Raw genomic sequence first — 9,829 nt, forward strand, 5'->3', positions numbered from 1 at the left:
CGTGTGAGCAAGTATAAGATAAGAGTTATTGGCTAGATCGCCACCTAGTGGGCAACATAGGTTTTGTGCACTCAGGAGAGGACTGCTTTCATGATTGTACAGAGGCCATGAGGAGAAGCTATGAAGAGTCCCTGTCATCCCCTATAACAGTGATGGCGAACCTTGGCACCCCAGATGTTTTGGAACTACATTTCACATGATGCTCAACTACACTGCAGAGTGCATGAGCATCATGGGAAATGTAGTTCCAAAACATCTGGGGTGCCAAGGTTTGCCATCACTGCCCTATAACAAGCCCGAACTCAGCGAATAAATACATGTCAAGTATTAGCCCAGAGTTAGGATTTAGGCTCGGTTCACACCTATGCAGTTTGATTTTTAAAAAAAAAATTGTGGTTCATTTTGCATTACATATGCTTTTTTTTTACCATTTTTTTTGTTGGGTGGATTAAAAAAATGCAAAACGCTAATTGTGGCAAAAATGCACTACATGCTTTTCTATCAGTGGCGGCTGTTTTTTTTTGTGTTGGGGGGGCAAACAAACCACCCCCCTCCCCCAGTTGGTTTGTCGGCGGCACCCTTGCCACTTTCCCCAGCACTTACCCCAGTGTAGGGTGACCAGACATCCCCAGTTTCAGGGGACAGTCCCCAGATTGAGGACACTGTCCCTGGACCAAGTGTGTGTCCCCGGTTTTGTCCCCAGATTGGATTTGAACAGGGGCTGAGGCAATTTCAAAGACAGTCAGTGCATAAAAAAATCTGAATTACACCCCCCCCCTCCCCCACTCTGCTGCGCCTACTAGATTAGGGTAGGGTGACCAGACATCCCCGGTTTCAAGGGACAGTCCCCAGATTGAGGACACTGTCCCCAGAGCAAGTCTGTCCCCGGTTTTGTCCCCGGATTGGATTTTAACAGGGGTTGGGGCAATTTCAAAGACAGTCAGTGCAAAATAAAAAAAAATACAATTCTGAATTACACACCCCCGCTCCGCCGCTCCTACTATCTTAGAGGGGTCTATTATTTTCCATTATCTGTGCCCCTTTCTGATGATCATGTGCTGGTCGGAGCGGAGGGAATATTTCTTCAGTTTCGGGTGCATGCCCATTCAGCGCCACTCGCATGTTCCTCTGCCTTGGCCAGCCGCCTGCTTGCTTATTTCCTTGCCTCCCCTGGTAGAGGGATCTTCCTCCATACCCCACCCAGGCCCGGAGAGTGAGACTTGACAGGCTGTGAGGTCGGTGGCGACAGGCGACGATGGGCAGAGAGTCGCTGATTCCCGCCATTACTAGTAAAAAAAATATGTCCCCAGATTTCATTTAAAAAATCTGGTCACCTTATTTTAAATGTCCTCATTTCTTCTGAGAAATCCTCACTTCCTGTTCTTCTGTCTGTAACTAAACACAGTAATGCAACACTTTCTCCCTGGTGTGGAGAAAGCCTCTTAAGGGGGCGAGCAGGAGGGTCAGAACGCTATCTACTTTGCAGATAGAGAAAGGAGCTGTGTGTTAGTGGGCGTCCTGACACTCCTGCTCACCCCCTCAAGAGGATTTCTCCACACCAGGGAGAAAGCCTTGTATTACGGTGTGTAGTTACAGACAGAAGAACAGGAAGGAAGGAAGCTATTTAGGGGAACATTTTTTTATCTTTACAACCCCTTTAAAATTATTTCCTAAGTCTAAACATACCTATGGAAATGAGCTCCCTGTGTGACTGCCATTCACTCACATCTAATTCACTAAAGCAGGGTACACACACACAGTTTTTTTTCAACCAGCAGGTTGAACACAAAAAACTGAGCACAAGTGAGGTGGATCCATCCCTGCTGCACTGTTGTATTTAATTGTGCCTGTTCACACCTGAGCGTAGAATCATTTAAAGTGTAACAAATCATATGAGCTTCTTTTTTACTTCTAGCGTCAAACATTTTTAGCCTCATTAGACTTTAATGGGAGTGCCCACGCAGCCGATGTAGTGGTCAGCGGATTTGAAATCCTCACTCCTCTCCCCCTTATTTTTGCAGGGCTTTCGGGATGGATCAGAGCAATTCCGATTGGTCAACACTGATGCAGAAAGTTACTCTGATTTGTCCCAGAATCCTTGCAGAAAGATGTGCAAAATAAAGGGGATTTCAATTTCCCAGATGACTACTCTGGCAGCGTGGGCACTGACAGCTCATCATCCACAGAGGTAAGTACAGTGGGAACCAGGGGGAATGGGGAGGGTTTTATGGTGTTAGTTCACAATTTCATGTTTTCTGAAAAGGTTATTAACCCTTTAGTGCCGGTTCACACTTGTGCGATGTGGGAACCCTGCGAATCCACTGCAGGTTCCCGCATCGCACCCGACTCACACGGCAGTTCACACTGCCATTTGCGAATTGCTGAGGAGTGTCATACAACATTAACGACACCCCCATTTCAGCTTGCATATCGCCAGGGCTTTTTTTCAGCAGGAACGCGGGGGAACGCAGTTCCGGCACCTCCAGCAAGGAGTACTGGGGTGTTCTGGAGGGTCTATTGATGCTTGTTGCTGGGAGATCTATTGTCACTGGTGGGGATCTATTTTTGCGTGGAGGTCTCTTGTTGCTGGGTAGATCTATTGTTGCTCGTGGAGGTCTTATGTTTCTAGGGGGGAGCAATTGTTGCTGGGAGGGATCTACTATTGAGGGGAGAGGGCTATTGTTGCTGCCTTCTGGAGGGTCTATTGATGCAGTCTGCTGGGACATCTGTTGTTGCAGCCGGGGGTCTATTGTTGCTGAAGTGGTATTTTGTTGTGTGGGGGCTCTATTTTTGCTGGGATGAGTCTACTGTTTCTGGGGTAGGGTCTATTGTTGCTCACTGAAGGGAATCTATTTTACTGTATTTCTTTGTTTTCATTAACAAATTCCAGGCAAATCACTTAAGGCCTCGTACACACGACCGAACATGTCTGCTGAAACTGGTCCGCTGATCAGTTTCAGCGGACATGTTCGGTCGTCTGTACGTCCGACCGGACAATTTTCCGGCGGATCGGACAGGTTTCCAGCGTACAAATGTTTCTTAGCATGCTAAGAAACATGTCCGCTGGAAGCCTGTCCGTCGGATATGTTCGGTCGTCTGTACAGACTCATCGGACATGTCCGATTGGCCGAAAGCCCTCGCATGCGTGGAAGCATTGAACTTCCAGGGCCGCGTACGTTACCGCATCATCGTCGCGGCGATGACGCGGCCACGTCACCACGTATCATGTCCGCGCGGATTTCTGTTTGATGGTGTGTACAACCATCAGACAGAAATCTCCGGGCGGACATGTCCGATGAAAACAGTCCGGCGGACCGTTTTTAGCGGACAGTCCGTCCGTGTGTACGAGGCCTAAGTAGCAAAAATGATATTTGGTTCTGTATTCTCTAAAATGGGCAGTACAGGGAGGCTGGTAGGAGGTGGAACCAATAAACGGTGCTCAGGGGAGCGAATCACATGCGATATCGTACAGCGCACTAGTGTGATCCGGCACTAAGGCCTCATTTATGCTGCTGCTGGTAAACAGACATTTATGAGCAGTTGGAATGTAAAGGGCAATGCTGCAGACCTTGATGTAAGTAGGAACTCACATTTAACCACTTGCTTACTGGGCACATATACCCCCCTCCTGCCCAGGTGAAATTTCAGCTTTCGGCACTGTGTCGCTTTAACTAACAATTGCGCAGTCGTGCGACGTGGCTCCCAAACAAAATTGACGTCCTTTTTTCCCCACAAGTAGAGCTTTCTTTTGGTGGTATTTGATCGCCTGTGCGGTTTTTATTTTTTGTGCTATAAACAAAAAAGTGCGACAATTTTGAAAAAAATACAATATTTTTTACTTCTTGCTATAATAAATATCCCAATTTAGGCCGATGCGTATTCTTCTACATATTTTTGGCAAAAAAAAAAAACGCAATAAGTGACTGGTTTGCGCAAAAGTTATAGCGCTTACAAAATAGGGGACAGAATTATTATTTTTTATTATTTTTTTTTTTTTACTAGAAATGGCGATCTGCGATTTTTATTGGGACTGCAACGTTATGACGGACACATCGGACACATTTTTGGCACCATTCACATTTATACTGCGATCAGTGCTATAAATATGCACTAATTACAGTATAAATGTGACTGGCATTGAAGGGGTTAACACTAGGGGTGAGGAAGGGGTTAAATATGTTTCCTATATAGTGTTCTAACTGTAGGTGGAGGGGGGGTGACTGGGGGGGTGACCGATCTATGTCCCTATGTACAAGGGACACAGATCGGTCTCCTCTCCAGAGACAGGACGCTGTCTCTGTGTAAAACGGCAATGAGAGATGATCTCATATGTTTACATATGAGATCATCTCTCATTGGCCGCACAGATCGCATCGCAAACGGCCACTCTGATTGGCCGTTCGCGGCGATCTGTAATTGGCTGTGTCCAAGGGGTGGACCGCCCAAAGGGGCAGACGTCAATTGATGTCCACTTGGATTTTGGGATCCGCGCTGTAGCCGTCAATTGACTATAGCGCGGGTCCCAAGTAGTTAAAGGGGAACACTGCAGACCATGATGTAAGTGGGGGGGGGGGGGGGGGGCTCTGGTGACCAGAGACGAATGCCCTGTACACACGATCGGTCCATCCGATGAAAACGGTCTGATGGATTTTTCCATCAGTTATCCGATGAAGCTGACTGATGGTCCGTCACGCCTACACACCATCAGTTAAAAAACCGATCGTGTCAGAACACGGTGACGTAAAACACAACGACGTGCTGAAAAAAATAAAGTTCAATGCTTCCAAGCATGCGTCGACTTGATTCTGAGCATGCGTGGATTTTTAACCGATGGACGTGCCCACAGACGATCGTTTTTTCAGATAATTTTAAAACAAGTTCCTATTTTTTTAACCAATGGATAAATAACCGATGGGGCCCTGATGAAAACAGTCCATCAGACCGTTTACATCAGACAAACCGATCGTGTGTACGCGGCATAACTGTCATCAGAGTTTCCCTTTACACCAGAGTCTGCAGCATTTCCCCTTACAACATGGTCAACAGCATTCCCCTTTACAGCAGGGTCCGCAGAGTTCATACTTGCACTGTAAGGGTGAATCCTGCATACTTTGATGTAACAGGGAGTTCTTGTTTAAGGGCTCTAGTTCCCCTTTACATCACGGTTTGCTGCCTTCCCCTTTACATCAAGGTCCACAAGGACGGGAACCCTGCGGACTCTGATGTAAAGGGGAGCTCTGTGGACTTTAATGTAATGGAAAACTTTGTGGACTGTGATGTAAAGGGAAACTCTTTGGAGTTTGATGTAAGGAAGAACTCTGTGGACTGTCACGTAAAGGAGAGCTCTGTGGTCTCTTGTGTCGGTGGTGGGAGGCTCTCATGACCAGAGACCCCCTTTCATCAGTGTTTCCATTTACATCATGGTCTGTAGTGTTCCCTTTTGCATGGCAGTCTGTAGTGTTCCCCTTTACATTAAAGTTCACAGTGTTACCCTTTACATCAGGGTACACAGTGTCCCCCTTTACATCAGGGTCTGCAGAGTTCCCCCTTACTTCAGAGTTTCTCTGTACACCAGGGACCTCAGCATTTCCTCTTATATTAGAGTCCTCACTGTAAGAGTGAATCCTGTAGACTCTGAAGCAAGAGGGAATTATGTGTAGGGGGGGAAGGGGCTCTGGTGCCCAGAGACCCCCTTACATCAGCATTCCCCTTTACATCAGGGTCTGCTGTGTTCCCCTTTACATCCGGGTCTGATGTGTTCCCCTTTACATCAGCGTCCACAGTGTTCCCCTTTACATCAGGGTCCACAGAGTTCCCCCTTACATTGTAAGGGGGAATCCCTGCGGACTCTAATGTAAAGAGGAACTCTGTGGGCAGAACTTTGTGGAATGTAATGTAAAAGGGAGCTCTGTGGTCTCTTGTGTGGAGGGCGGAGGGCTTTGGTGACCAGAGACCCCCTTACATCATAGTCTGCTGCATTCCCCTTTACATCAGGATCCACAGTGTTCCCCTTTACATCAGGTTCCACAGTGTTCCCCCTTACATCAGTTTCACTTTAAACGAGACACTGCAGCATTTCCCCTTACAACATGGTCCACAGGATTCCTCTTTACATCAGAGTTCCCCTTTACATCAGGGTTCACAGAGTTCCCCCTTGCACTGTATGGCTGGGTTCACATGGAGCGGATTCATTGGACGGACTCCGCTAGCTCAGCGGGGGAACGATCCATTGAATCCCTATTGTGCAAGCAGGCGGATAACAGGTCCGTCTCTGCTCTCTGAGCCCTGCTGTTCTCTATGGAAAGATCGTATGAAAATGGGCATCCTGTCCGATCCTCTGGACGGATGCCGAACTTATCGCAATCCATTTGTTTTGAGTGGATCTTGTCGGATAGGATGGCAGGCGGGTGTCAGCGGACACTGACTCTGATGTAAGAAGAAACTGTAGACTTTTGTGTAAGGGGGGAGGGCTCTGGTGACATCAGCGTTTCCCTTTACATCATGATCTGCTGCATTCCTCTTTACCTCAGGGTCCACAGTGTTCCCCTTCACATTAGGGTCTGCAGAGTTCCCCCTTACACTGTAATGGACTGTAATGTTAAGGGGAACTCTATAGAGTCTGATGAAGAGGGGAACGCTGTGGACTTTCATGTAAGGGGAGCTCAGTGATCTTTTGTGTGGGGGGGGAGGGGCTCTGATGACCAGAGACCCCCTTTCATCAGAGTTCCCCTTTACATCACGGCCTGCAGTGTTCACCCTTACATCAGAGTTTCTCTTTACACCAGAGACCTCAGCATTTCCTCTTATATCAGAGTCCTCACTGTAAGAGTGAATCCTGCAGACTCTGACGCAAGAGGGAACTTTGTGCCCAGAGTCCCCCCTTTTATCAGAGTTCCCCTTTACATCACAGTCTGCGGTGTTCCCCTTTATATCACGGTCTGCAGTGTCCCCTTTACAACAGAGTCTGCAGAGTTCGCCCTTACATCAGAGTTTCCCTTGACAACAGGGACTGCAGAATTTCCCCATAAAACATGGTTCACAGCATTCCCCTTTACATCAGGGGCCCAGATTCAGGTAGAATCGCGCAATATTTGCGTGGGCAAAGAGCAAAAAATTTTCTCTGCGCCCACGCAAATATTGCGCTTTGCCCGCGATTCACGGAGCAATTGCTCCGTAAATTGCGCGGGCGATATGTTAATCAGCCGTGCGTAAGGCTGCCTAATGTAAATGATCCCGCCGGGGGCGGGAATCATTTAAATTAGGCGCGCTCCCGCGCCGAGCGAACAGCGCATGCTCCGTCGGGAAACTTTCCCGACGTGCATTGCGGCAAATGACGTCGCAAGGACGTCATTTGCTTCTAAGTGAACGTGAATGGCGTCCAGCGCCATTCACGGTTCACTTACGTAAACGACGTAAAATTTGAACGTCGCGAGCGGGAAGCGCAGCTATACTTTAGCATTGGTTGCGCCTGCTATTAGCAGGAGCAACCTTGCGCTAAAGTTGCCGTACGGAAACTCCGTACCTTGCGTGCCCAGGGCCCGCGCAACTTTTGTGAATCGGTGGTAGTATGCAATTTGCATACTATACGCCGATCACAAAGGCCGCGCCCCCTAGCGGCCAACGCAAGAATGCAGCCTGGGATGTGAAGGCATAAGGAGGCTTATGTCTGTCACATCCTAGGCTGCAGTCGGTGTAACGAGGTTCCTGAATCAGGAGCACTCGTTACACCGGAGCAAGTAAGCCCTTGCGCCGCGCAACCTATGGTTGCGCGGGCGCAAGTGCTTCTTGAATCTGGGCCAGGGTCTGCAGAGTTCCCTCTTACACTGTAAGGAGAACTTTGTGGAATGTGATGTAACAGGGAGCTGTCTGGACTCTTGTGTAAGGGGGGGGGGGGGCTCTGTGGACCCCTTACATCAGAGTTTTCCTTTACACCAGAGAACTCAGCATTTCCCCTTACACCAGAGTCCTTCTTTATGTAGGAGTCCACAATGTTCCCTTTTACATTAGGGTCTGCAGAGTCCCCCTAGCACTGTAACACGATCAGCCTGCTCGGATTCGCCTGTCTGTTTTACACACGGCTCCGAGTGGGCCACCCATTGATTTCTATGGGCAGGCGGATGTCAGCGGAGATGTGTCCGCTGACACCGGCTCGATCTGCTCAAAACAGACGGATGGCGATACATTCGGATCTGATGAGAACGGATAAGCTGTCCATTTTCATCTGATCTCCCCATAGAGAACAGCGGGACTCTGACAGATCAGTTCCCACACAGTGAGCAGAGATAAACCTCTCATCCGCCTGTTCAGCGGGGATCAACAGAGCGATCTCCCGCTGAGCTAGTGGAGTCCGTCCAGCGAATCCGTCCTGTTGGAAAGGGGCATACAGGGTAACCCTACAGACTCTGATGTAAGGGGGAACTCTGTGCTGGGTTATATTAACCTGACCTTCATGTAAAAGGAGAAATATGTATTTGTTTACCTTTTGTTATCTCTTTGCTAATGACACTAGCGATCTGTAGCTTAAATATTGGCATTTGCGTAGAAAACTGTTATTTTGGCTGACGTTTTGAACTGTCAGTAAAAAAACTGTCTGTCAGGGAGACTGCGGCTGTGTCCATGTAACTTCTGATTTCCTATTGACATCAATGTTAGTACATGCACATTGTATGGTAATGTACACCCGGCGTGCCTACAAAAACATACTTTGGTATTCTTTTTTTATAATTTTAGTACTTTTTTTTTTTTTTTTTTTTTACCATTTTTAGTACTTTTGCAGTTTTTTTTTTTTTTACTTTGGTATATTTTTATACGTGCAAAAAAATAAAATAGAAAAGTACTAAAAAATGGTCAGATGAAGAGTGATTTCAGCCTGAGCGTGAGTTTGGTCGCTCTCTACACCCCTTTGGTTATTTCATATATTACTATATGTTTGATTTACTTTATATTAGAACTAAGCTAGTGTATATTCCTCACACTGTGCCAGAGAAATACACAGCACACTCCTATCCCCGCACCAACATCATCCTAATAGCTGCCAGCAGTATAAACAACAGAAATAGCGGCATCCTGACGGGGGGGCGCGGTTATTGGAGGTGGGCGTGGCCCATAAGCCTGCATTGAGGAAGTAGAAGAACCCGCGGCCTTTGGCGCCCTTCAACCTTGGACACTGTGTGCCACGCCCCTTGAGTCCCGCCCCCCGACGCCAGACCCAACCGGAGCAGTGCTGGGAAGGAGAGCATGGGGACTTCTGTGTTGTTGCCCCGCCCCCGGACGCCAGACCCATCCGGAGCCGTGCTGGGAAGGAGAGAGCGAAGGAAGTTTTGTGTTGTTTCTTCACGAGTGAGGTCAGTGTGATGTAGTGTGTGTGTTTAATAGAAAGATTGTCATAGATTTGTATTACAAGGAATGGGGGACAGCCTGGCTAGAGCGCGTTCTGTAGATGATCAGCTGTGTGTATGGGGGAGGGGATGAGCTGTGTAAAGTACTACTAAAGGTCAGAAGATCGTACAAAAGATAGCAATTTCGCGGTGACCGTACAATGATCTGATCGTTAGTACTCGGCTTTCATCCGAAGGGACACACATTACAAATTTTCTCATACGATACCAGATGTATGACTTCCGTTTTGCTTTTCAGCTGTGGAAGGTTTACCCCTCCCCCTCCTGACCAGGCCATTTTTTCCACTGTTGCTTTTACCTCCTGCTGACCAGCCACCGCAGTTATACTGTGGTAGGTTGGCTCGGCTGCGCAAATCGCCGTAGGTGTACGTGGGTCCCTTTAATTGCAGGGATCTCAATCTGGCGGCCCTCCAGCTGTTGTTAAACTACAA

The sequence above is a fragment of the Rana temporaria genome, chromosome 6 (genome assembly GCF_905171775.1).
Source record: "Rana temporaria chromosome 6, aRanTem1.1, whole genome shotgun sequence".
Lineage (NCBI taxonomy): Eukaryota > Metazoa > Chordata > Amphibia > Anura > Ranidae > Rana > Rana temporaria.